The 15,896-nt window shown below is 44.1% G+C and overlaps 1 protein-coding gene across 6 annotated transcripts in view; it reads right to left on the bottom strand.

Moving 5' to 3' along the window:
* The window catches only part of TP53INP2 (tumor protein p53 inducible nuclear protein 2), an 83,284-nt gene extending 71,476 nt beyond the window's left edge, over positions 1 to 11,808 (bottom strand). Inside the window, exons 1-2 of one of the 6 annotated variants that reach the window (XM_029611223.1) lie at positions 11,478 to 11,808; positions 6,986 to 7,029 (exon numbers count right to left, since the gene is read on the bottom strand). The gene's annotated coding sequence lies outside the window, so the exon portion shown is untranslated. Of the gene's footprint in view, positions 1 to 6,985; positions 7,030 to 9,803; positions 10,005 to 11,477 lie in introns of those variants that run through there. The other 5 variants (XM_029611218.1, XM_029611216.1, XM_029611219.1 and 2 more) reach the window with 5 other exon arrangements.
* Between the last annotated feature and the right edge of the window lie 4,088 nt (positions 11,809 to 15,896).

Consider the following 15,896-nt stretch of genomic DNA (forward strand, 5'->3'; position numbering starts at 1 on the left):
GTCGCACTGCCCCCTCCGCCGCAGAGGAAAGAAGGCCCGGCCTGGTGCGCCCGGAGGAGGAAGAGCTGGTAGAAAGCAGCCACCGATGAGCCTGCTGAGAGAAGGAGGGCCAGGCAGAGCAAAGGGGGAATAACCAGAGGGGATGAACTGGCACACGTTTTGAAACTTGTGCGCAGCAGCGCCAGTTGTCAAGGCTTCGACCCTGGCTACTGTCCATTCGCACATGTAGTCCCCGGGCAACAAAAAAGGTTTGCAAAGTGTAAACTGCAGAGGATGTACTGCGGCTTGTACGATCCCTCCCCCTCCCCGGGAAGTGTAATAAAATGGACAAGAGAGACGGGAAGGTTCCAGCCGCCACAAGGCTATCCGATGGTCAGAGGGAGTGTATGGTAACCCTTGAATGAGGTATCTGCTCAGCCCCTGGGGGTTGGGTTCTGTGAGAAGGAAATATAACCCTGCCTAGAGCAAGGGTGGGGGCCTCCCCTGAGCGTCATCCAGAACAGGAAAGGCAGAAGTCTGGACCCTCTCCGGGGGTAAGGAGGAGAAACTGGCAAAAGATCCTCCAACAGGGGAGCCGGTGTAGAGAAACCGGAACTGGATTTAAGAGTTAAAAGTACCGAAAGAGAAAGGAACTGTGAAGGGACCAGAAAGAAATTCCTGTGCCCAGTTGGATCTTGGAAGCAGGGTGGAGAGAGAGTTCTCCCATTTTCTCTTACTGCAAGGGGGGGGGGGGGGGGGGGGGGGAAGTGAATGGCTTGAACCCATCCCAGAGATAAAGTGAGTACTTTTAAGAAGAGATCTTTACAGGTCAGGTTGCACATGGACTGCAATTTAAAGTGTTTGAAGCCTTCTGGAAAGCAAATAGAAGTGGCTATCTGGAGTTTATATGAAGTCAGAAGTTTTACCTTGTTTACAGTAAACTGAAACTACCTCAATAAAACTGTCTACTCTTTTTTGGAGCACCAATTTGAATGGGTCTGGTGAAGTGCTTGTGTGGCCTGCATCCAGTGTGGCCTTGCAGCTCAGCTGCCCCCAGCCCATGACCCCACAGAGAGTTACCCCAGGCTCCCCAAGGTAGAGAAGGTGACCCCCCAATCGACAGGGGGGTTTCACACATCTTTCATAAAACGCTCATAATTCAATTTCATACTTTAAAAAATGTAAAATAAAAGTTAATTTTACATTCATTCACCTCACTCATGTTTGGGTGCACTGGCTTGGACTAAAAAACCGCCGTTAGGAAATGTAAATATCAATGAGAAGTAAAGGTCTACAGGACAATGTGGAAACATTTAAAGAAAAATTGAAAAGGGAAAAATATAGCTGGGAAACTGGCTTGGGGAACGAAGCTAAAATAACAAACATACATTTCAAGAATCCTACATTGCCACTGATTCTGCCATGATCCCCATCCTATATAAAAGTTTCTAAACTTGTCTAATTATGTTTTATAGACTACAATTTAATAAAAAAAAATACATTTCCTGGCTAGGTGGGAAATGAATATTCACCATTGTAAAATTCTGCTTGGCGTGCCCAAAATAAAGACCAAGAAGCACTACTCCAGGGATACTTCCCCCAGGAGTGACCATCAAATGACATGAAGAGAAAGGCAGGTAATATCTTTTGCATCGCCCTCAGCCAATCTGAGCTGGACACCAAACCAAGCTTCCCCATTCAACATCCCAGAGAAGCAACCAGGTGGTCTCTAGGGCTATTCCCAATCCAAGTGCTATATGGACAGAAGCTAGCCAGCCCCCCACAGCGAATGATACAAGAAAACCTCAGAACACCCTGCTGACCGAGAGACAAAACAAAAAGGGAGTCTCCTACTCAGGATACCCAAGTACTGAGACATCACATTTGGTTATTCTGGCCAGCTCTGAGCTCTCTGTAGAAATAGGGGAGGGTAAATACCCCCCCTCCAGCTCAGGCTGCCCTAATGGTTGCCTCAATCCAGCTGCTCAGAGAGTGACTAGCAAAGGCTACTAAGGGGACCACAAACCACTCAAAATGAATATTGACTTTAGATTATTAGACTGTAAGCTCTATTGAGCAGGGACTGTCTTTCTGCATGTTTGTATAGTGCTGCATATCTCCTGTAGCACTATAGAAATGTTAAGTAGTATAGATCTCATCTGTATCACTTGTACCAGCGTTTCTCAAGCTGATCCAGGAGCACCCCTTAGCCTAGTCAGTCGCATATTCATTGTAAATACCCTGAAAACCCAAGGGATAGAACTGCATACATTGGAGACAGCGCCTACAATTCTCTCTCATGCACATTCATTGTGGACATCCTGGGAAAAAACAATTAACCTAGCAATGACGGCAGAAAGACCAAGTGTTCCATTCAATCCGCCCAGCGAGTTTGTTATGGTAGTAACTGCCAATCTGTGCAGGTCACCCCTAAGTTTTATGTTAAGGGTAGCAAGCAACTGACAAACCCATAATTAAATTACTAGTGGCGACATTTTTACAGGACGAGCGGCCTTCTTGATAATTCATACAATGCTGCTGCTTGAACGTCCTTTGCTTTTGGACTTGGTCGTAGATGCAGTCCTGCGCTTTTCCCCTAAAAACTGCATATCATCAGCCTGGACTGTGAACGTCAGGGCCCAGTGTTGGCTGTCGTCTGAAACCAATTCCAGTTTTTCTACCCCCTCCCCCCCCCCCCCCCCCCCCCAAAGTAGAGAGCGATGTTACGGTTGAATGAAAATCATGAAAGCTAATTGGTTAAGGGGAGTAATCCCATGCCTTCTGTTAGGGATGCAGTAGCAGAGGACCAGCTTTAGAAAACACTGCCTGACAACCAATGCTTCAGTTTCTCCCTGAAACTTGGTCCTGCACACTCACAAAGCAATGAATGTTAAAGGACCTCATAGCCAGCCATGCCCCAACGCGTTTCCAACTTTCTATATTAAAGGTACTCATTACCATTAACACCTTTGTAATATACAGAACAAAAAAGCCAGCCACAGTGAGGAGCTCTGGCCTATTAGGGCTCATATGCAATTCACTCCTGCTAAAATAAGTCAAGATGATATAACCACAAATACCTGAAAAAAAGAAAGAGAGAGACCCGGAGTGGAAACAACTAAGAATGTTTCTTGTCAGCGTAAGAGTCGTTAGCATCAGCATAGTTAGAAGCCAATGAATGGATGCTGTATGAACTGAGCCAGGAAGCTATGCACAAGGCAGCTGGTGCAGAGCTGTCTCCTCATGGGTCCTAATTATATAATTTAGGATGTCACATCCCCGACGCTGACGGCATTTAGCTCTGGTATAGTACGCACCCGCTGGGACCGCAGTCTGTTTTACTGTCCCGCCAATTTCCACGCATTGAGGCACGTCCCATATATCATAACTTTCACAGCCCTTAAATTCCCTGAAAGCAATTTGAACCTTGATCTACATGAAGCAAAAAAAAAAAAGGACTCTCTTAAGAGAAGGTGCTATTGAAAAAGTACACTTGCAAAACCAAAACTTGGCTAGGACAAAGTGCAAAAAAAAAAAAAAAAAAAAAAAAGGACCAAGAGACCCTATCAAAGGACTTCCTCCTGTCAAAACTAATGAATATAAAATTTTGGTTTCACTACTGGACTGCGAGGCAGCAATCAATTTACGTACATTAACAGAGGATCTATTGTGATCAAAACCAGCCTGGCCAAGAGAGATCAGAGAGGGTAAAAATAAGCTTGAGCCTATTAGCTATGTTGATAAAAATGTTAATGTCTTGATTCAACAGCGATATTGGTTTGTAAGAACCTAGAGAACTTACATTTACTTATGTATTTCTTATTTTTTTTCTTTATAAACTGCTTTGGGTGAAGCTTGTTAAAATCAGGCAGTATATAAATGTTTGTACACACACAATTCATTTCTATTAAAGGTTCTTTATTAAGTAAAGAACCTTCCCTGGTTGGGAAGCAGTCTCTGAAATTATTCTGCCATGTGTAGTCCCTGTTACGTAAGGAAGAGAATCAGCAATAGAAATCCTCCCGGTACGCTTTGGGCAGGGACTTCAGAACAAGAGGACCGATGTGGTGGAATCTTTGGCTGTTCCACTCTTTGTACACAGCCATCAAAAAAAAAAAAAAAAATGCTGTCAGTCCTTATTCAGATAGTAAACAGCATGGAGTGTTCAGAGGCTCTTAAAGCAGTACCGACACGACTTCCTGGAATGTACAAAATGCTTAACCCAGGCCAAGGAGGGAAAGAATTTAGGAGTTGCAACAGAAGAAGCACACACAGTTCCACCCGCTCCTTGAAAAGGAAGCAGGACCTTGGGTGTAAACAGAGCCCTTAAGGACTGGGTGGGAGGAGATTACTTTAAAAAATGATGAACTAGGCAAGCAGGTACAAATGATCCTTTAAATATAATAGCAGGATATGACCTGGTTACCTTTAGGGCACATGCAGGTCATTTTTCTCCAAGCATAACTGAAGAACGTGGAAACTGACCCTAGTAAGGGCTATGCTGGGTTATCCTTCCCAGGGATTTTGTCCATTTGCTCCACCCTCTTTAATAAATATTTTCCACTCCTAGCTGTCATATTCACTAATGCATGCCTGTTCTGTTAGCTTCCTCTAACTCCTACGCACAAGATCCTGTGCAGACAGATTAAAAGGCACATGAGGCAAAACTTTCCATCCAGAATAAAATATTTTCTCAGTGTATTTCCATGTCAGGTTAATAACCTACAGCCATACATACCATTTTGGGTTATGATATGACAACATCTCAAACACTAAGCAGGGTTTGGCCTGGCTACTGCTTGGATGGTAAACCTTTATAAGAGAGACTAGCTAGTGCAGGAAGAGCTCGTTTACTTTTGGAGACAGGACAGAACCACTGCCCCAGCATTGCTTTGGCAGATGTTATTGGGGCAGTGGCTCTGTCCTGACTCAGAGGGATGCATGCCCACCCCTGAGACATTAAACCAGAGGCCTGGCCACTGGGTGGACATACAAGATCTACGGCACTTTTCACAAGAGTAGGAATGTTTAAAACGAGGGGGGCTTATGCCCTTGAGATGACAGAAAAAAATTGAACAGAGATTGAAAAAAATGTGCTTGCCTCAGCCGAGCTAAATTTCACTGCTGGCGAGAACCAGCAAATACCCCTGCCTTCATCAGGAGGAAGCAGCAGAGCAGGGCTGTGGAGAACATTCCCTGCTCCTGCTGAGAGGAAGTGTGAGAGAGGGGCAGTGAGGAGCACCGATGTCTCCAAAGAGGAGTGCCAGGCACCTACCAACACCCTCTGTGCCAAATAAGAGCAGGAGGACTAGAATCGGGAACCCACCCAGCCCTGAAGAGCAGCAGGAAGAATCTTAGAAGGACAGAAAGGAGGAAGAGATTGCAGTGAGAGAGACTGGAGGAGAGAAAGAGAGAGAGGGCTGCATGGGGGGAAGGAAGGCACTCACCCTGTCACCATCCCCCCACCCCCGAAAAGCAAATTATTGAGGAGAAGGGCAGGAGAAAAGGAAGGGTGCGTGTAATCTTGGGCAAATAAATTGTGGAGAAATTTTTCAAACCCTGGAAACTAAGTCTGATGCAAATAAAGTAAAAGAAATGTCTCTTCCTAGTTTACTGTGGTTTTCCCATTCAGGAATCTTTCATGCTGACAATGACAGCTGGTGAGTCAAAAAAAAAAAAAAGGCAGGTGGTGCAACAAGCACTCTGGTCATTACTCCTGCTCCCCTTCATTTTGCTCTCTTCCCCATGAGCTTTGTTGTCTCTCTGGTCTCTTCATTTATCCTTGGTGGTGCATTAGCACCACCACCATTGCATCTGCACCCAGAGTTGCTCCCTGGCTCCATGTGATAAAGAACAGGCTAGTCCAATCCTGGTTGCAGTTCATGGCATGCAGTGACTTGTAATTCCAATAGCTCAATTGATTTACATAAGAAAAATCAGAACTGCAAGTTCCTGCACGAAATAGGGTAAAACTAGGACGGAATTAGCCTTATCCATAAGTCTTGGAGCCAGGTGGCAAGCCTTTCTACACACGTCATATTACACTTACCAGCAGATCTTACAGTACTTGTATGATTTTATGCCAATCTATGCTTTTCATGGGTGATCTTAGGGTATTATAGGAACTGTCATCCTGCTATCCTAGGAGGAAAAGCAGGCCTACAAGTTCCAGGATGCTTTATGCCGACAAAATGCCGCTCAGAATCACACCAGCCCTCTGTAATCACCTGATAGGCCCCGAGGGCAGGGAAAGGGTACAGTTTAAATCTAAACAGACTGGCCAAAAGAAGTGAATCAGCACTGCCAGCAACCACCAACGGTCTAAACTGATTCACACTAAGACTTTTCAGTGACATGCTTACTGAATAAGGTCCTAAGATTTTTCTTGGTTTGTGACCAAGTCAAAAAAAAGTCTCATCCAGTTGGGACTCCAGATGTGCACAGCTTGGGCTTTCAGCATTTATCTTAATTAACCAATCATCACTTAGCTTCATTTGCACACGATTCAGACAAACATGAATTGGGCTTTTACTTAACGGACACTCTAGGTATAATTTTACATCTATCTGCTAGCACTTCACACTGAGGTCATAAATTCAGCTTCTAATGCACATTAGTTATTTCTGGCAGCAGAGGGCTATGCTTATTCTCATATCTATAACTCTACCCGTCAGCGGGAAGTCAAGATTTTGTGTGTCTCTTATTCAATGCCTGAAAGGTTATGCTGGCAGGGGCGAACATTAGATGGTTACAAAGTTGTAAGCACTGCACAGACCTTTCTGGGAGCCTCACCACATAAAAGACTGATTTTATTTTGCACTTTACTGGAGGTGGTTCAACAAAATTAAAAATTAACACCAGTAATAAAGTCTATGTCAGATTTCTGATTAAATATTTCTACTGTTAAGGTATTGACAAAAATGCAACCTCGGGACATTTCCGGGTGCCCCTTTAATGAATGCTATTTTCAAATCAGGGGGTCACCTGGACAGAAAGAGAAGCCCACCTCGTATCACCTCTGCCGCCTTCATTCTGAGATGCTGCATCCTGCTGGAAGGAGAGAAAGAAAGCTGAACGTACAGGTATGCTTTTAACTCTTGATACAAACAAGATTGTGTGTCATAACTCAAAAGATGGGCTTTGCAGCATGAATAATAATTTTTATTTATTTTTTACATTTTTTCATGCAAGTGGATTTTTAGTCTAGTTTCCTATCGGGAAACTGGCTTTATGAGATCTTTGTGTGTCTGCCACCCTTTAATAAAACTTTTAAACCGTTGAGCCCATTCTGCCGCAGTGACCTCCAGCTCACAATTTTTGTGTGCCCTTGATGCTCCTGGCAATTGAATCCCTTCTTTTTATTTCCTACAGGGAAACAAGCCAGTTCAGTTCAGTTGAAATCTCAAGAGAGTTTAGGAAACACTGCTTTCATCCAGCATTTTTTTTTTTTTTTTTTTTTTTAAATAAGCTGCCCTGCAATTGGCTGACACTGGGAATTTTTAAAGCTACATGCAATTGATTCGTGTCCACGGTCAGAAGGCACTCCATTTCTTTCCTCGCTTACCATCTAGGAAAGAAAGGTCTTTAAAGTTTAACAGAGTACCTCTCCACATAACAAAATGTTGTCATAACCATGTGCAAACTTCAGTACCAAGAAGGAAACGAAACACAAAATGTTCCCATGTCTCCTAGTTTATACAGATAGGATTACATTAGGCTTTGGACTTGATGAACACTTTGATGTACCTAAAAGCTAGATTTTATGTAATGTGTGATGGGGGGGGGGGGGGGGCAGAGTTATTTTTTTCTCTCTTCTTTCCTATGTCTATGCTACAGTACTCCACAGACTTATTCCTCTTTAACGGATTTACTAGGATTGAAATTTCAACAGGATCATTCCAGAGACAGAAAGTCACAGCCTCACTTCCCCTCTAAAGAAACACATTTTAAAGGAAGAAAGGGTGTTGGCCATAAAAGGTCTAAAAAAAACCCAAAAAAACCCAACCCATATATTTCAAGACGTTGTGCTGAAATGGAATAAAAGGGTCAGAGCTGTTCTAATATTAGCACTCTACTGAGCAACTGTTTTCATGTTTATAAAAACGTAGGAAACAGTGGCAGAACTAGTAGTTTGGGACTTGAGGCTGCCACCAAAAAAAAAAAAAAAAATGTCAATGTAATAATTTAAACGTTTTCTGTATATTCCTCCTTTGGCTAATAAATACAGGAGGAGTCAGAGAAACAATGATGCAACAATAGAAAAAGTGCAAGGGAAAGGGAGGCCATGGGCAAGTGAAGAGACAGCTCTGGGCACAGCTCTCTCCAGTGGCCCTGGGCCTAGTGGTGAACAAGCAAGAAGCAGTTCCGGACTGGCAGTCCTAGGTGGATAAGCAGCAACAGTCAGCCTGGCTTGGTCCTGCCCTCCCCCCCCCAAAAAATAGAACATCTCAGCACGTGAGCAGGAGGATCTAATGGAAAGCTGTGGCTGAGAAATGGATAAAGAGGTACAAGGAAGGAGAGATGGAGGCATGGGACGAGGGTAGGATGCAGAAACAGATGGGAAGAAGTAGATAAGACAGGAAATGCCAGGCTGTGGCAGAGTCAAAGAAGGGGAGCCAGAGGACTTTAGGTGCGGTGGGGAGAGGAGAGGAGGAATACAAAAATGAGGGAAAGGGGCAGATGAAAGTCTTTGCCCCAGGCACAATTTTGGCTAGTTTATAGCACTGGAGATGGGGGAAGAGAAGCACGGGGGTATAGAAGATGGTAGGTCAGGTTACTGTATATGTTGGTGGTATTTTGTTTTGTTATATCATTGTATGTACTGTTGCAGGCAGAGTTCACCACCTGGACTCTTAAGGGGCAGGTGGTATCATAGGTACCAGCTCTATTGAGTTTAGCACCCCCTAATTTGGCTCCCATGGGTGATGTAAAAATGTTAATATTTATGTATTTAGAGTGTGTACATTTAAAGAGTAATATGGGGAAGGTTAGGAAGGGGGAAGGGCAAATGAGGAGGAAGAAAAGGATCTGAGCATGAGTTGAAGGGAAGAGAGGTATAGAAGAAATATGGACAGAAGAGATGGTGCAGGATGGATGCAGATACAGCTGGGGACTGAAAGGGGGAGAGAGGGGACCAAGGCCAAACCCTCCACGACTTTGCTCAGAAAAATGCCTGTCTCTCTTCTGCCCACCAAGGGTTTTGAAACACACACACAAAAAAAAAATATAGAAATGATGTCTTGATAGCAAGAGTCTCACTCCCTAAAACAGACTGGCATTTTTCAAAGGTTGTGTTCCTGTGGTAGGTATATGGAAACCTCAGGTCAGAGTCTCCTAAGCAAAAAAAAAAAAACCCCCAAAAAACTAACAAAACAACTCAAATACCCATAAATAGGAAACAGCTGTTGAATACAATCCTTACTCTTTTAAAACATTAAAGGAGTGCCACAGCTACTATTGTCTGTTTCTTTCACAGCTAATGTGGCCTGTCCTAATCCCAACTGGATGCCTTCTGAAACATGACAGCTAAGCTCATTTGGCTGAGGGATGACATATCACTACTATAGAGAAACACTCATTTTTAAATTAAAATACATTTATACCTCCTTCTGCCCGTAATTATTCATTCAGTCAAATGCATTTTAAAGGGGGGGGGGGGTAGGGGAATCCTGGTACTCTACAATTTCCAGTTTAAATTCAGCCCCCTCATGCCACGCTTTGGCTGTCCCTTTTGTTTTCCCCATGTCGACATCATCGTATTCAAATTTGCTTTGCATGATAATTGCATCTACACAGTTCAACTCTAAAAAGGTAGCGCAGAAGACCTTTAGCCAATGAAGCAGTGATTCATATCTGCAATCAAGCCCACTATAGTTCGCAACATGCTCTCCTCGTCCGTTTTAACAATGCAGAGATGACCTAACAAGCTGCTCCTAGATTGCACTCAAAGAAAAGAAGACTACGACTCTTTCACGCCGAAACCCTCCACTCTGGATAGGTCACGAGAGGACAGCTTCTACAGCGTGGGGGAGGGCAGGTTGGCCTTGGTGACGTTTCAATGTCATATGCAAATAAGGTCGCGTCACACCCCACAGGAGGTGGGTCCCCAGTTGTCGTCTGACTTTGTTCATTGGCCGGAGCAGAGGCGGCCCCGCCCCCAGAGTCCACCTTAAAATAGGCAAATAAAGTCGCATCAACACAAGCTTCCTATCCAAACCAACCAATGAAAACATAGATCAGACTTCAATCTTAATTGGCTAAGACAGAAGGGAGAAATGAGGATACCGCCGCTGAATCCAGCACAAATGTAATGCAACGTAAAATAAAAACGTTCCTACGAGCCAGATTGCCCACCTGATCTGTGCGCCAGGTGCTAATATCATTGATGAGTTTAAGCAGTCGGCTTTGTTCCAAATTACATTGTCAAAGGAAACAGACTTGGCAGGGTAGGCAATTTCCTTAGAAGGACTGATATTTGAAAGACACATACCAACCCAGAGGGAAGAATGTTTTTGGGCTCAAATACTCAAGCCAATATGGTCGTCTTTTTTTTTTATGTAATACATCCCATTCGTCTCAATGCAAGTTGAATCCCACCCCATTCACACACAAAAAAACTAAACAAAACCACACAAGCATTCCCAGATCACTCAGCTGCCGAATTACGTTCAGGGAACTGAATAACTGAAATTCATGAATGCTTCTTTTCTTTCCACTGATTCCTATCCGATAAAAACAAAAACGTCGGTATAAAAATACTTTTTATTCCCTAACACTACCCCGTCACAACAAAAAAACCTGTTCTAATCTTTTCAAAAACAGAAAAAAATACACTCAGATATGCAACTAAATAATATTGTTTTTACAAAAATCTCTTCGTTACCGGTCCTTGGCTATTACAGTCTTCATTTCTCAGAAGCTATTAACACTATTTGATTCTCCAAGGTATTAATCATACAATACCAGTACCGAAACGGTTCAATTCGGACGCAGCTTCACAACAATAAAGAGAAAAAAAAAACAGAACCAAATGTGATGCAGGGGACCTAGTGGGTCTATCTGGTGTACAACAAGGCCGTTTTATGTTATTTGTGCACTGCTCGTCGAGGCGATCTTGCCTTTTTCAGGCTCTTTTAAGGTTTTTCTTTAACATACAACATAAACAAGTTGGGAATAAAGGAGATTAGATGTCAGGATAAAGGATTTGGTGCTGTCCTTTCCAGCGTAAAAGGAGCAAGGAGCCCCTGTTTGACGGGTGTCGTAAAGGCAGATTTCTAAAAATAGGGCCCGATCTATTAAAAGGGGTTTTTTTTCTTCTTAATTTTGTATCTATGACAAAATGCTTAATACATAGGCCGCAAAGCTCGGCCGGTAAAATTCATCCTCCCCATCCCATCGAAAAAGACAGGCCGACGCCATAATCAATGATCTCCTTCTTCCTTCATATTTAAGGCTTGCATATTGTTATGTAAAAGAAAAAAAAAAGCACAATAACTTACCTGCCTTTTATGTCAATTATTTGTAAACATACTGACAAAGTGAGTATCTTAAAGCACAGCTTTAGGCAGAGCCTGTGAGGTAGTTAGATTGAAAATAATAAAAGAGGAGGGTATTTGTGTCTCTTCTCAGAAGATATGCACCATTAAAAACTGCATTTAGTGTCTGTGGTTCTCTTCTCTTCCAGCCTGCAGTAACCCCTCCCCGATCTGATCCGATCTCGTTCGCTCGGAGATTATTTTGTTATTGCTGCTCCCGGCTGATCTCAGATCAGAAATTAGAACGCTCAAACAGCTGATTGCGGCGTCACAATGGAAAGCCCCGCCTTCCGTGACGTTACAACCGCTAGTTACCTATCAAAGTGGAGACCGGCTCGAGCTACGGTATGTTCCTGATACACGTGACTCTGGCGGTCAGTGGAGAACGGGGCGATTGTAGGCTCTGAGCCGCTGGGGAAGCGTCTCTTTCCGCAGGGTTTGTGTGTTCTTCCGGGGGTGGGGGGATGAGTGATCCCGGCTGCGCACGGATTCATCGTTTAAGTATAAGAGGCGAGCGTGCATTAGGGGCAGCATCGTAACACAACGGGGCTACCGTACAGCTTTCTTTCAGCTCTTTCCCATCTTTTGCGTCCTCGTGGAAATCTTTCCCCTCCCTCATTCTTCCCTCAGTTCCTTCTCACTCTTCTTTGATTTGATAGTTGATTTTCTTCTCCCATTTCTTTTTTTTTTTTTCGGCTTTCTAATAATTACTGAGATTCCAAGATCGAAAAAAATCGAGCTAAAAAGCAAGATGGAAACTGACCACTGCAGCCTGCTTCTGGCTTATTGCAGATTCAACTGGGGCTGATACTATTGCAGAGGCCTTGCGGCAGTCCTATCAGTCCCAAGTGGAGGTGCCCTTCTCTCTGTATAACAGGTTTCAGGGTGCGGGAAGGGGAGAGGGAAAGGGTACCTCATTTGCTGTATCTCTCAGAGAGGAGGCAGACTTCCGACATCCGTTATGCAGAGGACAGATGCACTGCTCTCACAGGTGGGAATGCAGGAGGCTTGCTGTCCAAATCCTATCCTGCAGAGGTGCCCTCTCTGTAGGCATCCCCTGTGGGTGGACTTCCATCAAAAACCTACCCTTAGAGGCTGGGGAGGATTACCCCCTTGCAAGCATTATTCCTTTGTGGGTGGAAAAGCAGGTGGGCCCCCAGCCAAACACCATCCCACACAGGCTGGGGTGGAGATGGGTAAGTCACCTACAGGTGTCATCTCTGGTTGCCCCCAGGCAAGGAAAAGTTGTGTGCTATCCGTGCCCAGAAGTTGACTAAGGGATGACCTGGTGCTGCTCCTGCACCTTTAGTAAGCTCAGATGCCATCCCCAGGGGTGGAACTCCAAAAGGAGGGGTGGACTCCACAAGAGAGAACAAAAGAAAGTAAATAGCCCTGTCCCCCCGGAGAGGATGGAGACTGGAGTTGTGCCAAGAAATAGGGATCCCCAGCAAAGGTCCAGGCCACACTGTCATATGCAGTGGTCATGGTAGCTGGGGCTGGCTTTCCAACCTTAGGTCTTTACTCACTCTTGAGGGAGGCAGTGACAGACTCGTACACAAGCACGAAGTTCACTGGTCTCCGATAACATCCACCTTTTTGTCTTGGCCCTGGCTCTGGTAGTTGGAGAAATGGAAGATTGCTGCTCCCAGATGTATGATTCTGTGGACACTGGCAGTGATATGCTAGAGGGGGATGTAATCGTAGAGGAGCTGTATCACCAGCTGGAGCCCCTGGATGGGCCAGGCATAAGGGTGGTTATTTCCATTGGGTCGCCCTTCATTCTGGATGCCTTGCTGAGGCTTCACCTCACTGGCCACAGAGACATTAAGTCAGCCTTAGCAAGTCCCTTAGGTACTGCAACCCAGATTTGAGGCATGTGAGCTCATTCTGGCGGCAAATGTGAGTCATCCTGCCTGAAGGGCTGGGCCACAGTCCCCTATGATGGAATCTGTATATTCAACCAAATATAGGAAAATAGGTGTTACCTGGGCTGGGGCACTCCTATCAGGGGTACTACTTTAAGGCTGAAACCCACAAGGAAGTGAAAACAGTCAAGTCAGCCCCTGCAATAAATAACCTCCTCCAGAGAAGGCAAAGCCAGGACTCTGCAAAACTTGCCACTTCTGTCATCCAGCTGAATGTTTCCTTGGACTGCAGGCCCGGTAGCTTTTACAATTTACTGCTACTTAACAGTGTCTAGAATAAAGGGCCAACATACCCAAGCCCAGAAGGGGACACCAAGTCCCCTCCCCTCTCCTCTACAGAGGCTGCTGTCTAGTCACTTTGAGCAATGGCCTGGGTGCAAACCCAGCCATTGATCAAGTGTGGGCCACTGAAAAGGCCAAAAGGTGATCTGCTGCCAGAACTGAGGCCAAGGATATATTAGGATGGGGCTCCACTTGAGATCAAAAGCCCTGCCCATTTGAGTGGGGTACAATGAAGTCCTGAATTGGATTCCTGAGACACAGCAGTTATTTAGTAAATAGGGCATGTAAGGGAGCTTAGGAACTGGAGCTGCTTCCTCTGAGAGGGAAGGACACGGAGGTGTCCCTCAATGATTATCCAGGGACCGGAGGAAGTACTGATAAAAGACACCTCTTTCCTGAAAGAGAGCAGCCCAGGAGATATGAGGGGATGGGACTTCTGCCCTTTGTGGTGGTGGCATAGAGCAGGCAACTTCAGTCCTGGAGTGCAACAAACCAGTCTGGTTTTCAGGATATCCACAATGAAAATGCATGAGTTATTGCATACAATGAAGGCAGTGCATGCAACCGCACCTCATGCATATTCATTGTGAATATCCTAAAAATCAGACTGATTTGTGGCACAGGACTGGTTTCCTACCCATAAGAACATAAGATATGCAATACTGGTTCACACCAAGGGTCCATCAAGCCTAGGATCCTGTTTCCAACAGTGTCCACTGTCCAATTCAAATCATAAGTACCTTATTAATTAATAGTTTATGGATTTTTCCTCTAGGAACTTATCCACATCTTTTTGAAACCCAGTTACACTAACTACCATAACCACATCCTCTGGCAATGAATTCCATAGCTTAACTATGCACTAAACGAAAAAGAAATCTTCGATTTGTATTATATGAGCTACTTGCTAACTTCATGGCGTGCCCCCTAGTCCTTCTATTATCTGAGAGAGTAAATAACCAATTTACATTAACCTGTTCAAGTCCTTTCATGATTCTGTAGACCTTGATCATATCCCCCCCTCAGTCATCTATTCTCCAAACTGAACAGCCCTGTCTTACTTAGCCTTTCCTCATAGGGTAGCTGTTCCATTCCCCTTATAATTTTGATCGCCCTTCTCATCACTTTCTCCAATGCAACTAAAGCTTTTTTGAGATGTGGCGAGCAGAATTGCACACAGTATTCAAGATGCAATCGTCTCACCATGGAGCAATGCAGAGGCATTATGACATCCATCGTTTTAGTTGCCATTCCCTTCCTAATAATTCCTAACATTCTGTTTGCTTTTTTGATCGCCACAGCACACTGAGCAGAAGATTTCAATGTATTATCCACTATGATGCTTTGATCTCTTTCCGGGATGGTAGCTCCTAATATGGAACCTAACATTGTGTAACTATAGCAAGGGTTATTTTTACTTATATGCATCACCTTGCACTTATCCACATTAAATTTCATCAGCCATTTGGAATCCCAATCTCTTGGTTTCACAAGGTCCTCCTGCAATTTATCACAATCTGCTTGAGATTTAACTACTCTGCATAATTTTGTGGCATCCGCAAATTTGATCACCTTGCTTGTCGTATCCCTTTCCAGATCATTTATAAATATATTAAAAAGCACCGGTCCAAGTACAGATCCCTGAGGCACTCTACTGTTTACCTCTTTCCACTGAGAAAACAGACCATTTAATCCTATTCTCTATTTCCTGTCTTTTAACCAGTTTGCAATCTACAAAAGGACATCGCCTCCTATCCCATGACTTTTTAGTTTTCTTAGAAGCCTCTCATGTGGGATTTTGTCGAACGCCTTCTGAAAATCCAAATGCACCACATCTACCAGCTCACCTTTGTCCACTTGTTTATTCACCCCTTCAAAAAATGTAGGAGATTTGAGAGGCAAGACTTCTCTTGGGTAGATCCATGCTGGCTGTGTCCCATTAAACCATGTCTATCTAAATGTTTTGTGATTTTATTCTTTATAACATTTTCCATGATTTTTCCTAGCTCTGAAGTCAAGGTCTATGGTTTCCTGGATCTTCACTGGAGCCGTTTTTAAATATCAGGCTTACATTAGCCACTTTCCAGTCTTCAGATACAATGGACACTTTTAATGATAGTTTACAAATTGAAATAGGTCTGATGTTTCATTTTTTAGTTCTTTCAGAACCCTGGGG

This window comes from Rhinatrema bivittatum, chromosome 8 (genome assembly GCF_901001135.1).
Source record: "Rhinatrema bivittatum chromosome 8, aRhiBiv1.1, whole genome shotgun sequence".
NCBI classification, from domain to species: Eukaryota; Metazoa; Chordata; class Amphibia; order Gymnophiona; family Rhinatrematidae; genus Rhinatrema; species Rhinatrema bivittatum.